We start from the raw sequence: 20,083 nt of genomic DNA, 5'->3' as shown, positions 1-20,083 counted from the left end.
CAGCCTCAACCTTCCATCAGAATCACCTGGAGCACTTGTTTAAACACCACCCCCCAGAGTTTCTAATTTTACAAAATTGGTTTAGAATGAGTGCGGGGCAATTTGCATTTCTAACAAGCTCCCCGGTGACGAGGACGCTGCAGGTCTGAGCGCCATACTTTAAGAACAGCCACCCTAAAGCTTGGTAACAGAGATGTTTCACTTGCATCATCTCCAACAACAAGAACTTTAAGAACTTCCCTTGAGAAACTCCTGTCTACAAAAACAAAGGTGTGTTTGGAATCGCCTTTTCCCTGCATTTAAGAACAAGTATCCACATCGAAGCAGCTCAGTAGAGCAGTTACATACAGGGTGAACAAGGGCTCGGGAGCCAGACTGCCTGGTTTGGGATCCTGCACCACCACTCACTAGCTGCGTGATGGTAGGCAACTTACGCAACCTCTCTGCTTCAGTGCCTTCAGCTCCTTCCCCTCCAGAGGGAAAACTGGAAATGGGTGCCTACCAAAATCAGTGAGAAGTCTTCACCTTCCCATTTCCATGCATACACACTTTGAAAATCCACAAACAGAAGATGCTTCAAGTGTTCCTTGCCCTGCCTGAAGTTTGCCCACTTTGCTATTATTTACGTTAACCACCCCCCCATATTCCTTCTAGGCCCCTCTCTCCTTAAGGGCCACCATATGACCAAGAGAGGTAGCTACACACACTGAATACACCACAGTCAAAACAAGCACTGGAGCTCCCATCCCCTGGGGATCCCATAGGCTGTCCCATAATAAAAGGAAATATCAGAATTTGGGAAAGATGAATGGGTTAGGGTCCAGTAACAAAAAATCTAATAATCACCCAAGTGTAATTACAGTCCACCTAGTCAGTAGTTCCAGCTACCAGATGGAAAACTTTAGTTAAAAGCTTCAGCTCTCTGAGCCATTTTCCATCTGTAGGTTTCCTCCCAGTTTAGGGACCTGTCAGTTTCAGGACCCTAGGACTCCTGGGCAGGACCACCTGCATCAAGACCATGCACTGCTTCTCTGAAGGCCAGTGATCTGGATAAGACCCCACAGGCTCCAGGGACCCCATCCCCTGAGTGGTCCTCAAAGGTGGAAATGAAACATTAACAATAAGGAAAGGGCTGGTCATATATAATACACATTCCAGTCGTGGCTGCGAGTCCCAGGCAAATGCAAAACATGTTCAACAACAGTGTCCCCGTTCATTAAATACAAAACAGTGATTTTTACCCACAGGTAATTTGCTACCAGTAGGTACCAGGACATACAGTGAGAGACGCACACGGAGAGAGGGAGGCAGAGAGACGTGGTCATAGACACAAGGACAGAGGGACCAGGTGGAGGTGGAACGCAGCTGCCACATAAGGAAGACGGGAAAAGGTGGGGGCATTATTGGAAGATGGCAACAGTGCAGGGCGCTAATTAGATAAAGGAAGCTGTTCATAAGCTGCTTGCTTGGGGGGGGGGAAGCGTGCAGTTTTAGTTCAGAACTGCGAATTCCTGAGCAGTACTGGTCAAGCGGGATAAGGGTGGAGTGCGCGGGGTCCAGTCTGTTCTCCCACTGGGCAGTGACTCCTCCTGGGCAGCCTCGGTTCTCTACTTCCCCCCTCCTGCTCGCCCTGCTCCCGGACGCTGCAGGCTGGCGGGGCGGCAAACCAGGGAGACCGGTGCCCAAGCCACCAGGTCTCCGGGTCCCCCTTCCCCGGCCCTGCTCCCGCCCGCCCAGTGTTCCCGGGCGCAGGCCGAGACCAAGTGGCCGGCGTGGGGAAGTCCCACCGAGAGCAAAAAGCCGTCCTCCGCCCGCCAAAGGCGCCGGTGGCGTCAGGCACTGGCCCCCCAGCGGCGGGATGTTGCAGCTCAGGCGGAGCGCGCACCGTAAGAACACGCAGGAGCAGAGGTTCGCCTCCTGCAGCGGGCTAGACGGCACCCGTCCGGGACACTGGCCGCTCCTGGAGGCGCCGGCGGGGATGCTGGATACCGGGCCGCCTCGCTGGTCCGCTGGGCGGGAGCCCAAGGACCACCTGCTTCTGGGAGGGGAGCGCCCACGGCCCACCGGTCCCTGCCTCCCGGGGTCGCCTCGGGGGCGTCCGCTACGCGCCGCTGCCTCAGCTGCTGGGAGCCGGGTGTGGGGCGGCGGGACGAAGGGGCGGCCAGGCGGAATCTGCCTGGAGCCACAGGGAGGTACGAGGCGAGGGGCCAGAGCAGTTGATGGAGACGGGTAAGCCAACTGCGCAGCACAGCGGGTCGGCACCCAAACGCCCACTTACTCGCACCTGGCTGCAAACTCTACCAAAGTGCTTACTCTGAGACCAGGCACCGACCCAGAAGGTGGAGAGAGGGGAGGCGCAGACTCTGCTCTCCTCTGCTGCTCTGAAACACCCCGTCTTCAGGGAAGACCAGGAGAAAGATGGCACAAGGCATTAGCAGCCCGCCCTCATCACGACCAAACAACGGTTCGTAGGAGGTTCTCCAGCTGTAACCAAGCAGGACCCTGTGGGGCCTTCCTGGGACAGACACACACACCCACACCCTTATGTCCTCTGCCTGTCTCGTTTGTAGAAAAGCTTTAGTCTCCCAGGCCTCCCCTGAGTTACAAAAGGCTGGTTCCGAAATTAACCACTGAAAGAATGTGAACATGTAATAACAAAAAAAATTTAAACAATAGGTCAGCCACGTTACAGTCACAGAACCTTTAGTTCCTCCCCAAAGGACACAGATAGCGTCTGGCACACATTCCTCAGTTGTTTGGCAGATACTAAAACCTCTTGCAGATGGAAGAAGTTAACTGCATGATGACCATGAGCAGGTAGCCTCCAGACCTGCTGGAGCCTAAGGACTGATGTTGATAACCCCTGTGACACCACTGTGTTAACTCACCGTCAACCAATCAGAGGACAGTGCACGAGCTGACTGCTGTACTGTGGAAGAATGCCGCCTGCCATATCAGTAAACTAAGAATATTGGGGCATCAAACCCTCAGCCACTGCAGCCACCCCCAAGTGTGCACCCTGAGCGGATTCCGGATGGAGAAAAAGAGGATACTGGTCCTAGATCGTTGATGTGCATGTCAAAGGAGTGATTTCAATAAGCCCAGACTCTTGCATCTTCACATACATAGGAAAACACTAGGGAATTCCCTGGCGGTCCAGTGTTAAGGCTCTGCACTTTCACTGTTGTGGACACAGGTTCAATCCCTGGTCAGGGAACTAAGATCCCACAAGCCTCACAGAACGGCCAAGGAAAAAAAAAAAAAAAGTGCTAAATTCATTAACTTCAGATGTCTGGTCTTCTTTAATTAACAGTAATCTTTTGATGCTCTGACTACCTGGTTTTTGTTGCAAAAACTCCTATATATCCTGCCTCCTCCATTACCTCCTGGGAGCAGACCCAAGGAGCTATCTCTGAGCTACAGGGTTTAAGTCCTCGGCAAGTCGGCTGAATAAAAGATAATTCTCAAGTTAGTACTCTGGACTCTCTCCCCCACCTTGCCTTTAAAAATCCTCCCCTGAAATCCATCAAGGAGGATAAACCTTTCTCTGCTCAGAACTTGGACACTTCGGTTTATCTGGCATCACTGTGCCTTGGGTACGGGAACTTGGGTTTGACAACACAGCCTGAGGCCAACACAAAGCAGGATTTAGCCCAGATTATGTTTGTAGAGCTACAAAGACTTAAAGAAAGGTAGAAGATTAGGTGAGCTCAGATGATTTTGGAAGATGAATGCATGATGTCACTGGGGACAGCCTTTTGGCATCTCACATGTTACATTGTGCGAGGGACCTCTGTAAGCTTTTTGCTGCCCTTGAAGATTGGGAAAGGGGAATACTGGGAGAGAGAGACTGTCATATGATTTCTTTCATCGCATGCTCAGAGCCTAGATAAATAACAATGGCACATATTACAGAAAACAGGTCATGCGCATTTCTGGGGACCTTACTTCCATTTTAACTCTAACAATGCCCTGTTCAAGAAGGTATTATTATCCCTATTGTACAGATGAGAAAAATGAGGCTCAAGGACAGCACTTGTCCAAAGTCTTTGAATTCGTAAATAATGAATCCTGATTTGGACTCAAGTGTGAGTCCAGTATGGTCTGTCTCACTGGTGGATGGACAGTGTGTGTGGAAATTACCTAGAATACATGGTTTGAATGAATGACTGTAGGACTGAATGAACAAAATCTTGGGCTTCCACTCATAAGTGTTTAGTTATTTGTGTGGCTGTCTTACCAGCTCAGCAGTTTCTCTTCCCTTTCACCCTAAATGAAGGAAGATCAAAGTTCTTGATGCTTATAACAAGATCCCATTATTATTCTTTAATACTTACCCATATACCTCGGTTAAAATAGTGTTATTAATAATGGCTTTTAGCTTCAGTTATGCAAGATGAATACGTTCTGCAGAACTGGTGTACAGCAATGTGGCTTTAATAGACAATATTGTACTGTGTATTTTAATTTGCTGAGAGAGTAGATCTTAAGTGTTCTCAACATAGAAAAAGAAAATGGTTAAGGTGTGAAATGGTTATGTTGACTGGCTTGGTTGTGGTGAATATTTCTCAGTGTATACGTAAATCAAGTCATAAGATTGTACATCTTAAATATGTAAAAGTTTTGATGGTCAGTTATACCTTAATAAAGCTGGAGGGAAATGACATTTAAAGAATGCCTTAAAAGGGACTTCCCTGGTGGTGCAGTGGTTAAGAATCCGCCTGCCAACACAAGGGACACAGGTTCGATCCCTAGTCCGGGAAGATCTCACATGTCGCGGAGCAACTAAGCCCGTACACCGCAACTACTGAGTCTGCACTCTAGAGCCTATGAGCCACAACTACTGAAGCCCGCGCGCCTAGAACCTGTGCTCCACAACAAGAGAAGCCACCACAATGAGAAGCCTGCACACCACAAAGAAGAGTAGCTCCTGCTCGCCACAACTAGAGAAAAGCCCCTGTGCAGCAGCAAAGACCCAACACAACCCCCCCCCAAAAATGCCTTAATGTATTCAAACATTTTTTATAAATCAAACATATAAGAATGGCAAAATGTTGATAATTTTCAACTGATAGGCATGATGGGGGTTTATTATACTACTTTTTTTTTTTTTGGCCACACCACGCAGCATGTGGGAGCATGTGGGAGCACGTGGGATCTTAGTTCCCTGACCAGGGATTGAACCCGGGCCACAGCGGTGAAAGCACCGAGTCCTAACCACTATACCACCAGCGAACTCCCTGAAAATTGTAATTTTTCGATTACCTACTTTCTGGTGTTAGCTCTTTCTCAGATAATGCAATCTACAACCTACATAATCAGTCCTCACCTGATTTAGAGCTCTCTTTGACATTCCCTACATTTTCCAGCCCTGCAAATGCTCAACTACTAGTTCTACTTCAAAAGATGAAGAGATTTCTTGCTAAAGTTGGACGTCTAGTGACTTCCTTTGTCAGGCTTCCCCAAACTGTTCTCTCCAGTCGCCACAACTATCTCAGGACCATAATTAGCTGTCTCCAAACGGCCAAATACACTCAGTCCCTTCAGCTTCTGCTGTCTTTTTTTAAACTAAGATCTTTTGAAACTTCTCAGCATTCTTTTCTGAACATTAACTAATAAGGTGTTTAAAAGACATATTGAAAAAATCAGTGTTAAATTGTACAGAGAAGACTGGATATGAAGCCAGGGGACCAGCGATCTAGATGCTTCACTTATTACCTAAATGTCTCAGGTCTAAAATGGGAAATCCCCACTCTTCCTACTTCCTATAGTGTTATTTTGAGCCGTAGAATTTGTGCATGCACTTTGTAAAAACCTAAAATCTAAGGCAACATACAAATAAAAGGTTTGGTTTTTTGTTTTTTTTTCATTTTCTTTCATTGAACAGATGTTTAGGGAGTGCCTTCTAGGTGCACGACCATTAGGCCAGGCACAGAGCTTACAAACATGGGGGAGATGTCATAAGACTTCTTTCTGCACTTGTTTACTGATCTTAAATGGTTCAACACTATAACTAAAAAGACAATAACGAGTGTTAAAGAGGATGTGGAGAAACTGGAACCCTCATACATTGCTGGTGGGAATGTAAGATGGTACAGCTGCAAAGTTACCATATAACCCAGCAATTCTACTCCTAGTTACCTACCCAAGGTAAATGAAAACGTATATCCACTTAGATACAAATGTTATAGCAGCACTATTCATAAAAACAAAAAAAGTGTATTGGGGGTGGGGGAAACCAAGTGTACATCAGCTGATGAGTGGATAAAAAAAATGTGGTATTACATGCAATGGAACACTGTTTGGCAAGATAGACATACTGATGCATGCTATGATGTGATCCTTTTGAATGGAATTCAGAATGTCAAGGGCCTTTCAATAATTGAAAAAGCAATTACTTTGGGTCCCTGCCCTGGCCCTCCCAGATTCAGCTAAACCTTAGGACCTTTACATTCATGAGAGAAGGGGAATCACCCTTGGGGTATTAGCTCAAGACTGGGACCCCTTACTCAGTGGTTGCTTATTTCTCTAAACAATTAGATCAGACTGCTAAGGGATGGCCTCCTTGCCTACGGGCAGCAGCAGCTACTACAACTCTGCTAAAGGAGGCTGAAAAGTTAACGTTTGGTCAGCCAGTCACTCCATGGACCCCATGTCAGGTTCAGGCTTTAATAAGTTCTAAGGGAAGAGAATGGTTATCCCCTGAAGGTCAAGTTCAGGCTATGCTTTTAGATAACCCAGTGGTTACCATAAAAACCTGTCACACACTAAATCCGACTACCCTGTTACCCACAGAAACAGGGCCTCTGGAGCCTGACTGTACAGAAACCACAGACATGATCTATTCCAGCCGCCCGACCTAGGAAGTGAGCCTCTCCCAAACACAGAAGAGGAATGGTTCACAGATAGGAGCAGCTTCATAAGAGAGGGAAAAAGGCTGGTGGGACCCACAGTGACCTCCCAGACCCGAGTCATAGAGGCACGAAGCCTAACCCCAGGGACTTCAGCCCAAAAGGTGAGATGATAGCACTCACCTGAGCACTGGAGCTCGGGACAGGGAACATCTTAAATGTTTACACAGACTCCCGGTATGCATATGCCATCCTACACACACACGGGGCTATTTGGAAAGAAAGGGGTATGCTTACTGCAGAGAATAAGCAGGTAAAACATGGCTTAAACATACTGAGACTCCTAAAAGCAGCTCGTTCTTCTGGGAAAAGTGACAGTGACTCACTGTAGGGGTCATCAAACAGGGAATGTGGAGATTATAAAGGGAAACGACAAGCAGAAGCAGCCACCAAAAGGGTGGCCCTAGAACCAGTAACTTGGTAATTACCCTCACACCTAAGAGGCCAGATCCATCCAGCTACTCCCCAGTCTATACAAAGGAAGCAGCACACAAAGCCCAGAAGTGGGGCTTCAATATGTAACCGAGCAAGACCCTATGGAGCCTTCCAGGATAGACGCCCGCCCTCCTCTCCATGTCCTCTGCCTGCCTCTTGTTTGTAGAAAAGCTTTAGTCTCCCAGGCCTCCCTTGAGTCACAAAAGGCTGGCTCAAGAATTAAAGATTGAAAGACTGTGAACATGTAGTAAAAAAAAAAAAAAATTTAAACAATAGATCAGCCATGTAGCAGTCACAGAATCATTATTTCCTCCGTGAAGGACATAAATTACACTGTCTGATGCACATCCCTAAGTTGTTTTCTGATACTAGAACCCCCACCAGATGGAAGAAATTAATTGCATGATGACCATGAGCACATGGCACCCAGACCACCTGGGGCCAGAGAATTGATGTTAACTCCCGTGACACCCCGTTACCTCACCATCAACCAGAGGATTGTGCACCAGCTGATCATGTACCCTGCGAATCTCTCCCTCACCTTGCCTTTAAAAACCCTTCCCTGAATAAAGACACAGGCGTAGAAAATGGACTTGAGGACACGGGGGGGTGGGAAGGGTAAGCTGGAACGAAGTGAGAGAACAGCAGTGACATATATACACTACCAAATGTAAAATGGATGGCTAGTGGGAAGCAGCCGCATAGCACAGGGAGATCAGCTCAGTGCTTTGTGACCACCTAGAGGGGTGGGATAGGGAGGGTGGGAGGGAGACGCAAGAGGGAGGAGATATGGGGATATACATACACGTGTAGCTGATTTACTTTGATATAAAGCAGAAACTCACACACCACTGTAAAGCAATTACACTCCAATAAAGATGTTAAAATGAATATGATTTCCCAGAAATCCACTGGGAACCCCAGCTTTCTGAGCGTTAGCCACTTGTGCTCTTTATCTGCACCTGTAATAAATGCCACACCTTTCTTCATCACAACTTGGTGTCAGTAAACTGGCTTTATTGTGCGAAGGCAAGCTGACCCTAATTCAGTTTGGTAACGGAGATCTAGGAGGCCTTGGGGGGCTACTTAATGAACATGAGCAATACTTCTTTCCCCAAACTGCAGTTTGTCAAGCCATCAGATAGTCTCATCAAGGAACTCACTACAGGCGGGAAGCTCTATATAACTGGTTAGTTGAGCTCATGATAACACCCGGCATAAAAAGTATAGTCAGTCTGATAGTTGAGACGCGCACCATCTGCACAATGAACATCCCAAACACCAGACCCCCCAGAGCCCCCCAGATAAAGCCCATTCAGACCAGAGGGACATATTCTGGAGAAGAGTGGCAGACTGATCTCACTGTCATGCCGAGAGCACAGGGCAACTTCAGGTATCTCTAGGTGCTAGCGGGCACGTGTTCACAGTGGGTAGAAGGGTTCCCCACTAGAACTGAAACATTAGCCGAAGTGGCTAAAGTATCACTAAAAGAGATAATCCCCAGGTTTGGGCTCCCAGGATCCTCACAAAGTGCTAATGGCCCAGCATTCCTGTCTCAAGTGACAAAGGGGATAACAAGTGCCCTGGGCATAAAATGGACTTTTCACTAAGCCTGGAAACCCCAATCACCAGGGAAAGTAGAGCGGTCCAATCAACCCTTAGAAGGAACCTTGGTCAAGCTATGCCAGGGGACTCAAAAAATTTGGATTAAATTACTCCCAATTGAGCTGCTCCACATTCCGTTAGCCCCAAGGGATAATTTAAAGTCAAGTGCAGTTGAGCTCACCTTCAGTAAAGCCACTCCCCAAGCGCAGGAGCCTCCTTGAACTGGAACGACTCGAGTGTGACGTCCATGAAATGGAACGACTCGAGTGTGTCCTCCAGGTAGGAGACACCGTGGTAACCAGGTGCTGCCCGCACCCTCCGACCTGCCCCCCACCCCTTCCGGCCACAGGACCACGTGTATCTGAAAACCTGGAAAAGCTGCAGCCCCGCGATACCAGCGACTCCTAAGAGGAACGGACCCCACTTGGTGATGCTACGCACCCACCCGCCCGGAAGCCGCTGGGCGTCACTCCACGGGGACATGACACTCGCGTGAAGGGGGCCCCGGAGCCTCAACCTCCAGAGGGACAACCTGGGGAAACGGACCCCCCTGATTACTCGTGCGAACCCTTCTCTGACCTAAAGCTTCTCTTCCGAAAATCAACAAAAGTCTGTCTCAAAAGAGCAGACGACTAATTGTAGGAATCAACTGTGCTCAGAGGGGAGCTAGTGACCTTGGCCGGGGGAACCATATACAACACTGACATCATAAAAAAGCTAACAGCCACCCTGGCCACAGCGGCCAGCGAGACCGGCCCGGACTTCCAGATGTGACAAAAGTCCGCCGACTCACTGGCCGGTATGGTCCTGGGGGACCGAGTTGCCCCGGATCATCCTTAGCTTCCCCAGGGAGGAGGGGGGCGGGGGTCTGTGCACCGGGCAGCACGTGGAGCTGTTTTCACGTGGACGCACGCGGCCTAATTGGAGGAGGCGCAGACAGACCACTGGGAAGGCCGCTTGGCTGCAGAAACCAGGCCGCCTGAGCTGGTGAACACTTCTGGAGCCGGGGAAACGCCGGCCACCCTCGCGCCGCTGGGGCTGGGCCTTTCCTGGGCCCCTTAATGACCCTCCGGATCTATAAAACTCCAGACGGCGGTCACTCACGGACGCAACAGTTAGGGCTGGGGCGCCGGGGGGCCACCAGACACGGCTACAGGCGGCGGGAGACGTCCTGCTCCTCCCCCCGGGGCCTGACGACCTCACACTCAGCAGGAAACAGCTCCAGGAGCCGAACCTGCGCCCCTCAGCACCCCTCAGGAACGAGGCGCAGGACGGAAGCCAGAGGAGGGACATGTCACCGGCAAAGCCCATCAACAAGTCCCGGGGAGGAAACACAGAATCTGGGTCGTAAAATAAAATCTTACCTTTTTTCTCTCCCTTTGTGCTTAGTCGAGTTTCACTTGCTCCCAGGTCGTCCCGTGCAGAGGCCTCGCTGCCAACCCTTCAGACCGGAGTCTGCCGTGCAAGATGGCCGCCGACGCCTCACTCGGCGGCCCGTGTGCAGAGCCGCTGCGCACGGCACTGCGAGCTGGAGCCGTGAGCAGCGCGGCTGAGCCCGCCCCTCGAGAGCCCCGCCCCTCGAGAGCCCCGCCCCCTCCCCGCCGACAGGAGCCCGGAAAAGCAGCCCTGCTGGTTTGGGGCGGTGAACGTGTACTCTAGACCATGAGCTCCTATCTCTCCATGATCTAATCAAAGAATAAAGCTCTCCTCTCCTTCTGAACCAAACTAAGTCTCATTCTGTTGGTACGAGCATCACGGGGCGGAAGGACTCCTGTTGGGGTCTGACTCGGGAGGGTCAGTACTAGAACCGGAAGCAATCAGACCCCCTTCTGCCCAGTAACGGTGTACTGACATCTCCCAGAGACCTAGATAAGGGAGAAGCAGTGGACTAGCTAAGAAAATTATTGGTTTCCTAGATGTGAGTGCAGTCTGCATCGTTCCCTTGAAAAGTGATTATTTACTCTTGGAAACTTGTGCCTCCCCTCCTGATAGAAGCCAGGTGAGGTTTATAGACCTTCTTGTTCTATCAGGTCAGAGACTTAAAGAAACAGACACTCAGGAACCTCTCAGGTGGGATTCTGGAAGAAAATCCGTTGTCTGGGAGACCCAGGCTCACACGAGACCCAGGAGCCAGCAGCATCAAGTGTTTTCTCCTTCAGACGCCCCACCCTACTGACCTGAGCCCCAGCAAACGCCCCTGTCACTCTAAACGGAGTGATTTAGACTTGAGACTTGGCGACTGACCAGGGGAATGGAGCCTGACGCAGGTGATGAGACCCTCCTGGGGATGAGGTTTTCCTACGAGGACGGGTCTCCTGAAGGTGATGGGTAGAGATTCACGTGAAGAGAGTTGAACAAGGGCCCTCAATAAAAAACCAGGGGCAAGAGGAATGGTGTGGACCCTGGGGAGTTCCCACGAAGGGATCTTTCTGCAAAAGGCCCAGTTCTTTAAGTGATTTCCCTTTTAGAATCTGGGAAAAGACAAGTTGTCCAAAACTTTAGCTATTTCCCTTCTGCACTGAAATAAATTCCCTTTTGAGTTTATTCCAGCTCTTGAGTTAACTGAATTAGAATATCCCTGCCCAGTGCAGTGCTGCAGAGACCAGGAAATGAACTCAACAGTATTTGAGTGGACAGACCCATCAGGACCCTCAGTCTTCAATCCTCTCTCTGCTTCCCTCCTTCAACAGTCCACCCACTCCGAAGAAAGAATCTGGTCTTGTTTGTGTTGGGAAATATTCATAGTCAGATGGCAAAAGGATAACGCAAGATATAAAGTTCATTTTCACTCCTTTGTCGTTTGTTGATGCAAGGCTCGTTCAGGGTCAAAGTGTAATCAAGGAAATGATTGAAGATCAAGGTAGGGTATTTCCAGGCTAGTTTTTGAATGAGGGGAATCTAGGGATTTGGAGAGCAAACCCTGAGAAGTGAGGGCAGTGGAGAGAGGGCTCTGGAATGAACTTGCATGAGTCACTGGCAGCAAACCTTAGCAGTGAGGGCTGCAACTGTCCGATGTCCCAGCCATCAGCCCACCTGTCTGCAGAGGCCAGCTCGTTCTTTCTTATTGTAATTGTGCCCTCCTTCCCTTGGTTTTTACACAAAGACTAATAGTTCTCTCTCCCGTGCCTGCCTGTAAGGAAGGATTGTGAGTTCCCAACCCTAAAATACTTGGAATTCGTCGGATAAAAGATCCTGCCCTTATTTCTCTACCTACAGAGTGCAGTTTTCTGTAGGAGAGGAAAGGTGGTGTTTTCTGCTCGTATAAAGAAAAAATAGTAACCAAAACCCCTTTCAAATCAAAGTATTTTTCTTGAGTCAAAAGCATCTCCTGAGCCTCCAGCCAAGTCCATGAAAAGGCTTTGTTAGATGATCTAAAGCTACCAGGTTCATAAAAGTCATCATATCATTCACACTGAGCTTGAGAAGTCTGTCCTTTCTCTGCTTCTCACATGCAGGGGAAATTGAATGAGAAACTTTCATGTCATTTCTACCCTACCCACACTCTTTTCTTTCTGACTTAATGAATATAGTCACTCAGAAGATAACCAGTCATGTTATGGTCTATTTTACTGTGAAAGTGTTATTATTAAATTAATGACAATGTAAGTAATCACATAACATTTGGAAAACAATATGAAAAACAATTCTTTTCTTCATGGTCAGGTCTATTTTACTGTAAAAGTGTTTACAGTAAACACTTTAAAATTTGGAAAACAATATGAAAAACTCAATTCTTTTCTTCATGGTCAGAAGGCTGATGCCTTTCCATCCACCTCCCAATATTTCTACTGGACAAAGGTGACCACGAATCATCACCACAAACCACAGAGCCAACAGCCAGTACACTGTCCTACCCATTCTCACTTAGAAGTGAGCAGAAGACTCTTTTAGATCCCAATTAACAAGTACAGAAGGGGTGGCAGAAATTTTAAAAATTACCTTGAGGTAAACATCACAGTAATAATAGTTGCAGGTAAGAATACTGCTAAAATTAATAGGCAAAAATATGAGAAACAGGATATTGGCATAGACTCAAAGTATATCCCCACAAAACCCCTAGTAAGCTGGAAGGGAAATAGTAAATTTACTGTGGAGAAACCTGTGATTGAGTTAATATCACCAATGCCGAAACATATCTACATCATGGGTCTCCTAATATGATGTCAGCTTGACTGTCTGCAGAGTGCCCAGATTCACCATTGTTTCTGGGTGAGTCTGTGAGGACGATGAGCATTTGAATCAGTGGACTCTTTAAAGTAGATTGCCCTCCCCAGTGTGGGTTGCCACCCCCCAACCTGTTAAGGGCCTGAATAGAAGCAGGGCGGAAGACAGAGGAATTCACTCCTTTTTTTGCTCTCTCACTGCTGGAGGCAACATCCAATCTCATCTTCTCCTGCCCTTGGACTGGGATTTACACCGTCAGCTCCCTTGGCTCTCAGGCTTTCAGACTTGAACTGAATTACACCACTGGCTTTCCTGGGTCTCCAGTTTTCAGGGGGGACAGATTATGGGACTTCTGAATCAGTTCCTCATAATAAATCTCAAATATATATATATGAGAAAAGGAAGGTTGGGGAGCTGGGACTGGGAAGCAACTATTTGATTTCAAAGTGTACTTTCCCCACTTCTGCTCTGCACCGTCTCCACGTCCTCAGCCTTCACTCGCTTCCTCAGGTTTGTCGTATTGTTTTTGTCCCTTCTCAGGGTCACCATCCCTCCATGGGCCGCAAGCCGGCACAGCAGCCTGCACCGTAGTAGCCATTGCGTCTTACTGGTGCATGGCGCCATCTCGTGGCCAAACTAGGCAACTGTCGAAATCAACATTACGTCCACTGTATTTGGGACACGTGACTGCTTTATTTGGGGTGACAACAGAGCTCTCTAGCTGTTTTCTCTTCTCTTCTTTACTTTTGTTTAAGCGGAGTAACATTAAGTCACATATGCTCAAAGAAATTCATGTTCCTATTTTAACTCACTCCTGGCAGGAGCAAGAAGTGTACGCGTTAATAGAAATGGAAATAGGGAGGATTGCAGGACCAAGAAGGGGTTGCAAAGAGCATTTTATTATGAATGAAGTACTGATGGCTCTTTTTCCAGCTTGATGCAAAGAGAGAAGTACAAACGTGCATGAGGTGGGGACTTCCCTGGTGGTCCGGTGGTAAAGAATCCATCTTCCAACGAAGGGGACGCGGGTTCCATCCCTGGCGGGCTAACTAAGATCCCACATGCCGCTGGGCAACTAAACCCATGCGCCACAACTACTGAGCTCGCATGCCTCAGCGAGAGAGCCCATGCACCACAACTAGAGAGAAGCCCGCAAGCTGCAACAAAAGATCCCACACGCCTCAATGAAGATCCCACGTGCTGCAACTAAGACCTGACACGGCCAAAAAAATAAAGAAATTAATTAAAAAAAAACACGCATGAGGTATTCTGATAGTTACACTGTTCAGAAGTATCTAGCATTGTGAAAACAGATCTCTCTCTCCATATATGTATATCTATTCCCCACTTCAATAAATGTGAAATATAAGACATTACTATCAAAGCTCATTACCCATTTACTCATCCTTAGATGTACATCTGAGAGTGTTCCATGACTCCTCTGGGGAAATTATGACTGACTTTCCCTGCCTAGGTTGATTTCAGGACAATATGAAGATGACTTGTTTTCCCCAAACCTCTGCTACATGACTGTGAGTGCTGGGAATTCCTTTCATAGAAACCAAAGCTTGTCTCCTTCTCAAGTACTTTTGCTGTATTCTTTGGCAATAATCAATTCTGCTGTAGAAGACAAGAAAAACAGGCAGAACGGATGAAACGCCCAAGTGTTAAGTATAGAGAGTAGGTAAGCAAGTAGCTTATGCAATATAAGCAAACCTAATAGGATATATTAAATATAGCTAATAAGTAAGTTATCATCTGAAAGGCATGCAAAAGATAAGTATGATAAAAGGAATATGTAATGGGACAAACAATATTCTTCATAGATAGAAAGATGGAGAGACCAAGTCACCGTGCTTGCCCTAAGCTGGCAGCTGGGTCATGCTGACGCCAACCACATGTTGGCAATGCCCAGTATATGCCACCTGCTTCCGTATGTGCTCTGCCCAAGAAAAGTGAATTAAAGCGCCAAGAGCTAGGCAGGCTAACTGGCAAGCTCCAGCTGTGGCCAGGTGTGCACACCTGAGTCTCTCTGATAGAGCAGGTGGTGTGTTGGCCCCCATGCCTGCTGTCTTTTGGGTCTGCTTGCTCAACATGCAATACTGGTCCTCACATGCGTGCTGCCAGGAGGCGATGCAGCAGAAAAAGGGAGAGGGAGAGGGAGGGAGAGAGAGAAGAGAGACAGGACATGTGAAATCTGTATGATCTGGGATTCAGGCAGAGTGGTCCTTGTTCCCCCCTTACACCCCATCCCCTAAGCCTGTGCACCTTTTGGACCATGAGTCTTTCTGATCCATGACTGCTGGGGTACCTCACCTCAGTGGTACCCTTGGAGGCTAACATCACATCCAGGTAATTCCTACATAACAAGTACAGGTAAGGGCTAAGGTGTTGAGAACCCAGAATTTCTATGTAGGAGGGGCTAAGGGACAACAATTTGTTGGAAAAGAGGCCGGGGACTGTCTTAAAGTTGTATTTACATAGCAAACACTGTTTAGAGTGATGGAGGTAAGTGGGGGCACTTTAAACCATCAGTCACTGAGTTTAAAGACGTTTATCCTTGGGAGGCACACACAGACTGAAATCCGCACTGACCTCAAATGACAGCAGGTGCCCTGCTGAGAGCAGCTTGGGTTTGGGGGGAAGAAGACAAAGGAGGGGTTGCTGATGATGGAGGAAGCCACCAACAGGAAGAGACGGGTAAGGAAAAGGTGGCCACAGTTGGGCTGGAAAAACCTGGGAGCTGCACACCTGGGGAAAGTCCTGGTCCACACAGGCCTGGTTCTGCCCAGGCCCCAGAGAGCAGCCCTGAGTGTGGAGGAGACAGACATGGAGACATCAGAAAAAAGAAGCCAGGACTCCAACCTCCCAGGAGAGTAAATCCGCACGGGACTCTGCTCACCTCAGGGAAGCAGGGGGCTGCCCCACGTGGTCGCGAAATGCAGTCTCCACTCCTGCCTGGGAAACTGACTGATGCTTCTGAGGATATGGAAACCTTTTTACACACAGTTCTCATTGTGCATGGTTAATGTTTCTATGATTTCCTATTTCTTCTCCCCCAACATTTTATTTTGAAATTTTTCAACCAGAGAAGTTGAACGTATAGTGCAAAGAACACGCAGACACCTCATCCAGGGTCATCAGTTATCAACAACGTCTTGCCACCTTTGCTTTATATATACTTATTTTTCTGAACCATTTGAAGGTAAGTTGCCTACATTTTGACATTGTGATATTAGGTTAAAATCACCACATGTGCTCTGAACAACATATAAGAGTCTTAAAAGTACAGTGTCGACAAAAAGCAACAGTGAGGGCTTCCCTGGTGGCGCAGTTGTTGAGAGTCCACCTGCCGATGCAGGGGACGCGGGTTCGTGCTCCGGTCCGGGAAGATCCCACATGTTGTGGAGCGGCTGGGCCCGTGAGCCATGGCCACTGAGCCTGTGTGTCTGGAGCCTGTGCTCCGCAACAGGAGAGGTCACAGCAGTGAGAGGCCCGCGTACCGCAAAAAAAAAAAAAAAAAAGCAACAGTGAGATACATTAACAGAACAATATATTTTATACACTACACTTTTATAAATCAATAAAACCTGCACATCAAACAACCATGTACCTTTTTAAAAGAATACAGAAGGCACAATAAACACCAGAGGACAGTGGTTTGTTTATGGAAGAGAGGAAAATGGAAGTGGAGACGAGGGACAAAAGGAATCAAACAAGAGAGCAGCTTCCCACAGTGCAAAGAGGCTGTTATGTTATAAACCGAGGTGTGTGATAAACCCAACCAACTGCACCTAAAATCAGAAATGAAAGTAAGAAAGGAACGGAAAAAACAGACAAGAAGATGGAAGGGAGAAGAGAGAGGGAGGGAGGAAAATAATAAATGAATTTATCCCAAATGAGGGGAATCCTGGAATATCAGATTTCTGCAAATTTTGCTGTGTTACCTAATCTCGATTCATATCTAGCTTCATTTAGAAAGTAGTTGTATGTTTTTTGGGGAAAGAGCTCTCCTTAAAAAAAAAAAAAAAAAAAGACTGCCTGATAAACAGTCAGGCAGTTTACTCCTTCTTAGTACGTTATACTGTATTTTTCTTCTTCACACTATGAGAATTCCCAGAAAAGATATGCCTGGCTCTACATTTAAGATGGAAACCAGCAATTCAAAATGGAAAACCACGTATTTTCTTATATCATTCAAATGAAATGTTAACCAAGATTCCTTAAAACTTAGAAACATTAATGTTCACCTCTTTTGGTCAATATCTTGATTCCAGGGCTTAATTAGAATGTTGTCAAACATTCTTCCAAACGTGTAATAACTAGCAATAAAAATTAGATAAACAATTCTATCTATAAGTAGTTATTAGTCTCTTATTTTCCTGCCAGAATTTTATGCGTTTTGATTTTTTTCAGATGTAAATACATATTTAAGTCTCCTTTCTGACATAAAGAATCAGAGGATTAGAATATGAGAAAGAAAACCGAGAGAAACACTGGGCGAGTCTGCAAATGTTTTGGGCATAAACACTTACCTAGTTCACCTCTCCCTGGGGGAAAAAGAAGAGGTGATTTCTCTGGAAGAATTCAGCCAAATTTTGTTCACTATCCCACTGTCAAAATTACCAAGAGATACCAAATCTTAAATGTTTTTGATCTTTTTTTTTTTTTTTTTGCCTTACACGGGCGTCTCACTGTTATGGCCTCTCCCGTCGCGGAGCACAGGCTCCGGGCGCGCAGGCTCAGCGGCCATGGCTCACGGGCCCAGCCGCTCCGCGGCATGTGGGATCTTCCCGGACCGGGACACGAACCCGTGTCCCCTGCATCAGCAGGCGGACTCTCAACCACTGCGTCACCAGGGAAGCCCTGTTTTTGACCTTTTGCAAAGCTTCCTAGAATTCAAAAACAATTGCAGATGGGGGTGGAAGGAAGAATCCATTGTAATTAATCATAGAAAAAAGGGAAAGAATTAAGTTTGCGAAGACAGAAACATTGAAAATAGCCAGTTTAAATCATGGAACACTCGACTAGAGGGATGGCAGTGGACTGTTGTGAGTAGAGCTGCATTTACAGGGTTTTCTTTGGCGGGGGGAGAGGGCAGAATCTGTGAACTCTTACAGGCTAATAAATTTTATTATATCACAAATAATTCCCTCCTGAGTCGATGTGAAGATTATGACATAAGACATGTTGAGCACAGAAAAAAGTGCTAAATAAATATCATCTATTGTTGTTATTCCCAGAAAAATGAGGCTACTGAGCTCAGACTGACCAACCCTTTTGATGTGCCCAGATGGTCTAGGTTTTCGCACTGAATATCCTGTGAATTCCCTCACCCCTGGATTCACAAATAGCTCCAAGTTTTCGGCTTTTATTGGTGTTGGGGAGGGTGGAGGAAAGTAACTGAATTCCTATTTTCCACAATCAAATGATAATCTCCTGTCAGAAGCCCAGTATTTCCTGTTTCTACCTTATCTTCCCCGCACACTGCCACCTGCCTGCTAAAAAGAAGGAACATCTTGTCCTCGGAGACAAGTCAGCACATTGCCCTGAAGAGGGCGGCCTAAGGCTCCATCTGGATTTGGTGTTCTCTGCACCACTCAGCAGCTACCAGCAGAGGGCACACTCCAACCTACCTTGCTCATTGTCTGTATCCCCTCCCCTGACCCACCTAGAGTTTCTGCCTCCTATGAAGTCTTAGTACATTGCTCTTCCAAGTTAAGATGTGTGCATCCTTTTTCCTCTCCCTTCCTTCCCTCTCTCCTTCCTCCCTCTCTCCTTCCCTCCCTTTCATTTCCATGAATAAAGCTGCAAGGAACATGAGCTCTCTTAAAAGTAAGAGAGTCAAACTTTTAGGAATTATAGGAAAAAATATAATCAATCCAACCATCAAAAACTACAGATATGAGAATAATGAGATACAGAATATAAAGTAAGCATCTTTAATACTTAAAAAATAAAATATGGAGACCTTCAAGATGGCGGAGGAGTAAGACGTGGAGATCATCTTCCTCCCCAAAAATACATCAGAAATACACCTACATGTGGAAGAACTCCTACAAAACACCTACTGAACGGTGGCAGAAGACCTCAGACCTCCCAAAAGGCAAGAAACTCCCCACGTACCTGGGTAGCGCAAAAGAAAAAACAGAGACAAAAGAATAGGGACAGTACCTGCCGCTCGGGGAGGGAGCTGTGAAGGAGGAAAGGTTTTCACACACCAAGAAGCCCCTTCACTGGCACAGACGGTGCGTGGCGGGGGCGGGGTAAGCTTTGGAGACACAGAGGAGAGTGCAGCAACAAGGGGTGCAGGGGGCAAAGCGGAGAGATTCCTGCACAGAGGATCGGTGCTGACCAGCACTCTCCAGCCCGAGAGGCTTGTCTGCTCACCTGCCGGGGCGGTCGGGGGCTGGGAGCTGAGGCTCGGGCTTCAGAGGTCAGACCTCAGGGAGAGGACTGGGGTTGGCTGCATGAACACAGCCTGAAGTGGGCTAGTGCGCCACAGCTAGCCGGGAGGGAGTCCGGGAAAAAGTCTGGAAATGCCTAAGAGGCAAGAGACGATTGATTCCTGGTGTGCGAGGAGAGGGAATTCAGAGCACTGCCTAAACGAGCTCCAGAGACGGATGCGAGCCGTGGCTATCAGCGCGGACCCCAGAGACAGGCATGGGACACTAAGGCTGCTGCTGCCGCCACCAAGAAGCCTGTGTACGAGCACAGGTCACTCTCCACACCCCCCTTCCGGGGAGCCTGTGCAGCCCGCCACTGCCAGGGTCCCGGGATCCAGGGACAACTTCCCCGGGAGAACACACGGCATGCCTCAGGCTGTTGCAACATCATGCTGGCCTCTGCCGCCGCAGGCTCACCCCGTATCCGTACCCTTCCCTCCCCCTGGCCTGAGTGAGCCAGAGCCCCTGAATCAGCGGCTCCTTTAACCCCATCCTGTCTGGGCGGGGAACAGACGCCCTCAG

This window comes from Pseudorca crassidens, chromosome 18, assembly GCF_039906515.1.
Source record: "Pseudorca crassidens isolate mPseCra1 chromosome 18, mPseCra1.hap1, whole genome shotgun sequence".
Classification (NCBI taxonomy): domain Eukaryota; kingdom Metazoa; phylum Chordata; class Mammalia; order Artiodactyla; family Delphinidae; genus Pseudorca; species Pseudorca crassidens.
This window is presented reverse-complemented; position numbering follows the sequence as displayed.